Below are 7,084 nucleotides of genomic sequence, written 5' to 3'. Positions count from 1 at the left end.
GTAGCCATTGACAACGGTGATCCACCAACACACAGCTTGCGATAGGAGGACGTGCGTGCGTGAATCAGAAAACAGAGGAAAGCAGAATTTTAGAAGACAAAGCATCTCCAAAACTCCAACATATTCTCCATTACTGCATACAAGTATAATTTGTGTTCTGCCCTTCTTACTTTTTACAATTCAAATTAAGAATTATTATTGATATTATATCCTGACTAAGAGTTACGAGATAACCATAGCTTGCTTCAAGCCAACAATCTCCGTGGAATCGACCCTTACTCACGTAAGGTATTACTTGGACGACCTAGTGCACTTGCTGGTTAGTTGTGCGAAGTTGTAAGAGAGTAATGTGAACATTGACATTACAATTTCGTGCACCACGGTGACAGCGTGCGTAGAACATTTTCACTAAGAGGACGGGAAGTAGCCATTGACAACGGTAATGCCCAACATAAAGCTTGCCATGGAAAGGAGTATGAATGATTGGAAAAAGGCAATAGGAAAGCAGAGGTTCAGGAGGAACAAAGCATCTTCATACGCTTATCTGAAATTCCAACCAAAGAATTACATAAGTATCTCTATCTTTATTTTATGTTTTATTTATCTTTTAATTATCAATTCTCCATCACCATCTGAATTCGCCTGACTGAGATTTACAAGGTGACCATAGCTTGCTTCAAGCCGACAGTCTCCGTGGGATCGACCCTTACTCACGTAAGGTATTACTTGGACGGCCCAGTGCACTTGCTGGTTAGTTGTGCGGAATTATGACAAAGTGTGATTCACGTTTGAGAGCTCCAAGTTCTTTGGCGCCATTGTTGATAATCACAATTTCGTGCACCATTAATTATAGGAGTCATCCACCCTTGATCTAGACCTGTTATGGCTACGATTTTTCCCTCTTCCGAGATTGACGGGTTCTGTAGTATTTCCTGGATGAGGCTTCTATTGTTGCCTCCTGGTTTGGTGCTGGCTAGTTTTGAGAATGCGTCAGCTCGGGCATTCTGTTCGTGGGGTATGTGGCGGATCTCATATTCCCGAAATTGTCCAAGCTGTTCCCTGGTTTTACCCAGGTACTTTTTCATATTGGGGTCCTTGGCTTGGTAGCTCCCCGTTATTTGTGAAGTGATCACTTGTGAGTCACTGAAGATAATGAGTCTTTGAGCTCTGACCTCTTTAGCCAGCTTTAAACTAGCTAGTAGTGCCTCATATTCCGCCTGGTTGTTTAAGGCAGGGAACCCGAATTTGAGAGAGAGTTCGATTTGGGTTCCTTGATTACTTTCTATTATCACACCTGCGCCACTTCCAGTTTTATTCGAGGAACCGTCCACGTAGAGATTCCATTATGTGGGGGTTTTCAGGGTATCTGTAAATTCTACAATGAAGTCGGCTAAGTACTGTGATTTGATAGCTGTCCGAGCTTCATATTGGAGGTCAAACTCGGATAACTCGACTGCCCATTGTAAAATTCTGCCTGCTACATCTGTTTTCTGCAATATCCCTTTTATGGGCTGGTTGGTCCGAACCTTAATGGAGTGAGCTTGGAAGTATGGGCGAAGTCGTCGAGATGTTAGTATGAGAGCATAGGCAAACTTTTTTATTTTTTGGTAGTTCAGCTCGGATCCTTGTAATGCTTTACTGATAAAGTATACGGGTTGTTACCCACTGTTCTCTTCTCGAACGAGTGCTGAAGCTACTGTCCGACTTCCTACCGCGAGGTATAATATGAGTGGTTCTCCTTCTCGTGGCCGAGATAGGATAGGTGGCCGTCCTAAAAATCTTTTGAAATCTTGGAAGGCTTGCTCGCACTCCATTGTCCATTCGAACTTCTTTCCTTTCCTTAGAGTAGCATAGAAGGGGAGAGATCTTATCGTTGATCCCGCTAGGAATCTGGATAAGGCTGCCAATCTCCCGTTGAGTTGTTGTACCTCTTTGACACAAGTTGGACTCTTCATGTTGAGTATGGCCTTGCATTTATCCAGATTTGCCTCAATTCCTCTTTGTGTGAGCATAAAACCTAAGAATTTTCCTGCTTCTACTGCAAAGGTGCATTTTGCAGGATTGAGTCGCATGCCATGCTTCCTTATAGTGTCAAACACTTGGACCAGGTCGGACAATAATGTCTCTTCACTTTGTGTCTTTATCAACATGTCGTCCACGTAGACTTCCATGATTTTTCCGATATGATCTGAAAAGACTTTATTCATTAGCCTTTGATAAGTAGCTCCCGCATTCTTAAGACCAAAAGGCATCACAATGTAGCAGTAATTTGCTTTTGGTGTTAAAAACGAGGTCTTTTCTTGATCTGGTGGATGCATGGGGATTTGATTGTATCCGGAATATGCATCCATAAACGAGAGGTATTTATATCCGGAGGAGGCATCTACCAGAGCGTCGATGCTTGGAAGTGGATAAGGGTCTTTTGGGCAGGCTTTGTTGAGATCTGTATAGTTGGTGCACATTCGCCATTTTCCGTTTGATTTTTTCACCAAGACGACATTAGTTAACCACAGTGGGTACTTGACTTCTCTTATGAATCCTGCCTCCAGTAGAGCTTGTACCTGCTCTTCCACAGCTTGGGATCTTTCGGGTCCGAGCTTTCTACGCCTCTGTTGTACTGGCCGAGATCCAGGGTAGACTGCTAGCTTATGACATATTAACTCGGGGTCTATGCCTGGCATGTCTGCAGCCTTCCACGCAAAGAGGTTGACGTTATGTCGTAAAAACTGTACGAGTGTTTCTTTTATGTCTTCCTTTAGAGTCGTGCCAATATTAGTTGTTTTGTCCGAGGTGTCTCCGATCTGAACTTTCTCTACTTCACCTTCGGGTTGTGGACGGAGTTCTTCTCGTCTCTGAACTCCACCAAGCTCAATTGTATGGAATTCTTCTCTTCCGCCTCTGAGATTTAGACTTTCGTTATAACAGTGGCGCGCCATCTTTTGATCTACTTTTATTGTAGTTATTCCTTCTGCAGTTGGAAATTTCATGCATAGATGTGGAGTTGAGACTATTGCACCGAGTTGATTCAATGTTGTTTGACCTATTAAGGCATTGTAGGCTGAACTCACGTTGACCACGATGTAGTCTATTTTGAGAGTTCTGGATTGGTTTCCTTTTCCGAATGTTGTGTGTAGTGAGATGTATCCAAGTGGTTGTACTAGGATATCTCCCAGTCCGAACAGGCTGTTCGGGTATGCTCTAAGCTCCTTTTCTTCTAAACCGAGCTTGTCGAAGGCAGTTTTGAATAAGATGTCAGCGGAGCTCCCTTGGTCTATTAATGTGCGGTGAAGATTGGCGTTTGCCAGTATGATGGTGATGACCATGGGATCGTCGTGTCTTGAGATCATACCGGATGCGTCTTCTTTGGTGAACGTGATTGCAGGGATGTCGGGCGCTTCCTCCTTTCCTTCGACATGATATACTTCTTTAAGATATCTTTTGCGGGATGATTTGGAGATTCCTCCTCCTGCAAATCCTCCGTGTATCATATGAACATGTCTTTCTGGCGTACGAGGTGATCGCTCGGTTTGTCCGACCTCCTCGTCCCTCCTCCTTTTTCTTTGCTCATCGTCTCGGGTGGCCAAATACCGATCTAGTTTTCCTTCTCTTACTAACTTTTCTATGACATTTTTTAGATCGAAGCATTCGTTGGTGGAATGTCCACGATAGTATTCACAATACTCGTTTCGGTTTCCTCCTCTTCTTTTGCCTTTGAGTGGTCGAGCTGGGGGTATTTTTTCTGTGTGGCAGACTTCCTTGTACACATCCACAAGAGACACCCGAAGGGGGGTGTAATTATGATATTTTTTAATTTTTTCCCTTGTCGATCTTCCTTCTTTTTGGACTCTTTATCTTTATCCCGGTAGGTGAATCTGGATTTTAAGGTTTCTCCTAGTCGAGAATTTTCTTCCATTTTAATGTATTTTTCCGCTCGTTCTTGCACTTCGTCCAGAGATGTGGGGTACTTCTTCGATATGGATTGGCTAAAAGGTCCCTCTCGTATGCCATTGATGAGGCCCATGATGGCGGCCTCTGTTGGCAAGCTTTGTATGTCTAGGCATGTTTTGTTGAATCTTTCCATGTAGTTGCGAAAGACTTTCCCGATCTCCTTGCTTGATTCCTAGTAGACTGGGGGCGTGCTTAGCCTTGTCTTTTTGGATGGAGAATCTGGTCAGGAATTTTTTGGCTAGGTCATCGAAGCTTGAGATGGACTTCGGAGGTAGGTTGTCGAACCATCTGATTGCTGTCTTCGTGAGAGTTGTTGGAAAAGCTTTTCAGCGAACTGCATCTGAGGCATCGGTGAGGTACATCCTACTTCTGAAGTTGCTGAGGTGATGGTTGGGATCTATAGTGCCATCGTACAAAATCATATCCGGAAGTTTGAAGTCCTTAGGAATTTTGGTCTTCATGATTTCCCTAGTGAATGGATATTTATCTTTGCGTGAGTTGTCCTCAGGGGTGGTCCGAGTAGCTTTTGCTTTGAGATCGGCTTCGAGTTTTAAAAGTTTATCTTCTAATTCTCGACGTCGCCTTACCTCTCTTTGTAGATCCTTCCCAACTTCTCGTTGGTGCTGGGTTTCTTTTTCAAGTTGCTTTAAACGATCTTGAAGCGCTTCTATCACTCCTGGATTTGATGAGTTTTTGTCCTCGTTGGATTCCGGAGTATCTTTTAGCGTAGTGTCCGCGTTTTTGTGCGGTGTTCTATCCTCTAGATCCGAATCGTGGTCGTTGTCATGATCGTCCGCCATGGTGATCGGATGACTTCCAAAGTCCCCGGCAACGGCGCCAATGTTCTGAGGGTTACCTGAAACTGTAGGTCGATCTCGGACGAGATCTTCTGTACTGGTCGGAGATGACGTGTCTGGCTGGTGGGTGGCGGCCGGAGCTGTCGTGTCCGACTTGTGGGACTGGCTGCACTGCTGATCCTTCGTCATCGGAGGGTGGGGGTACCTGCAAGAGACTCCGATGCCTAAGTTAGCATGGTATTAAACAGGTTTTTAGTAGAATCAGAGTATGAGTTATACCTGGGTGCTCCAGTGTATTTATATTGGTGTAGAGTGACCTTTTTAGATAAGATAAGTTAGTTATCTTATCTTATCTTATCTTTGAGTTGAGGTCAGCTTATCTTCAAGGGAACCGCCCTTATCTCTATAGGCTTGGACTGCCTTTGGATTTAGGTCGTGTTCCTCTATTTGGGCCCCTTACTGGGCTTTCCTGTCGATTTGACCGACCTCTTTGGGAAGAGATCGGATAGCCTGACCTGAGGAGGTCGGTCGCTTTATTACTGAACATCCCTGATCGGATAGCTCGACCCAGGGTGTGAACAACGCCCGATTACGATAGGTTGGCAAGGTGAAAACCAAATTCACTGCCCGATCATGACAAGGTCGGCAAGATAAAAACCAAATTCATCGTCCGATTACAAAGCTACAGGTCGGCAAGGTGAAAACCAAATTCACCACCCGATCACGACAAGGTCGGCAAGATGAAAACCAAATTCATCGTCCGATTACAAAGTGACAGGTCGGCAAGGTGAAAACCAAATTCACCGCCCGATCACGACAAAGCGACAAAAGTTATAAAAAGTAATCCATAGAAAGAAGCCTGACGAGGTCTGAGAAAAAATGGATTGCTAAAATAACTTAGAGCGGACCGACATGAAGAAGTCAGACCAGACTGATCAAAGCGACAAAGGTTATAAAAAGTTTTCCATAGAAAGAAGTCTGACAACGCCTGAGAAAAAATGGATTGCTAAAAATAACCTAGGACGGACCGACATGAAGAAGTCGGACCAACCAATCAAAGCGACAAAGTTATAAAAAGTAATCCATAGCTGAGGCCTGGCCAGCCTTGACTAAAAATGAATTACTAAAAATAACTCGAGAAGGATCGACAAGAGAAGTCGGACCAACGAAGGGCGTGAGCTAAAAGGGACACAGCTTTGCCCAAAAAGCCACGACTCCACGACAAGGCTATCAAAATTGTTCAAACTAAAAAGTGTTCTACGAGAACACTAAAAAGTCGTCGGACAAGTTAGCCCTACGGACCACCTCGACCAAGCAGAAAGTGGACAAAACCAGAAGTGATCAAAAGAGGTCGGACAACAAAGTACCAACACTCTACGAAAATCCACAAAAGGTACAAAGACATCTCGCAAACGGCCAGAGGAAGGTCAGGAATGCTTTACTGAAAGGTACGAAGTCTTGAAAAAAGACACTATTTAAAAGGCAAAATCACAAATCAAAACGGCGCTAAAAAGTCATCCAAACAAACTATAAAAAGGTTTCCCATCGGAACACTACCTAAAAAATTTGTTGGATTATGACTAAAAAGCCCGAGCAGTGAAGACAAACAAGTCGGAAGATGGGTTAAAAGTCCTCTCAACAAACTAAAAAGGGCAATACCAGACTCGCACAAGGAGAAACTAATCAAAATCAGGATGCTTGAGCACGACTTCCCCAAAGAGATCGAAGCTTTGAAAGCACGATCTCACGAAAAGGTCCGAACTCAAGCAGGGGCACTGTTCATGCATCGGTTCAAGCTATAATGGACCGGGTTGGCCGACCTCTTAGAAGGTTGGCCCATGACCGACCTCTTGGAAGGTTGGCCCATGACCGACCTCTTCGAAGGTTGGTCTATGACCGACCTCTTCGAAGGTTGGCCCATTATCGACCTCTTCACAAAGAGTTCGGCTAAATCACCAGAGAAGCCTAAAGAAGGCCCAGATGAAAGAACCCAGCCCAAATCTAAAGGCGGCTAAAGCCTAGAAAGATAAAGGCGGTTCCATTAAAGATAAGATGACTTCACTCAAAAGATAAGATAAGATAACTATCTGCAGAAAGGTCACTCCACACTATTATAAATACACTGGAGTACCTAGGTATAACTCATACTCTGATTCTACTAAAAACCTGCTTAAAACCCATACTAACTTAAACATCGGAGTCTCTTGTAGGTACCACCACCTTCCGGTGACGAAAGATCAGCAGCATCTCCAGCTCCACCAGTTCCACCAGGTCGAACACGACAGCTTCGGCCACCGGTTCCACCAGGTCGGATACGACAGCTCCGGCCACCAGATCCA

Source organism: Arachis ipaensis, chromosome B01 (assembly GCF_000816755.2).
Source record: "Arachis ipaensis cultivar K30076 chromosome B01, Araip1.1, whole genome shotgun sequence".
NCBI lineage: Eukaryota > Viridiplantae > Streptophyta > Magnoliopsida > Fabales > Fabaceae > Arachis > Arachis ipaensis.
Note: the sequence above shows the minus strand (reverse complement) of the source record.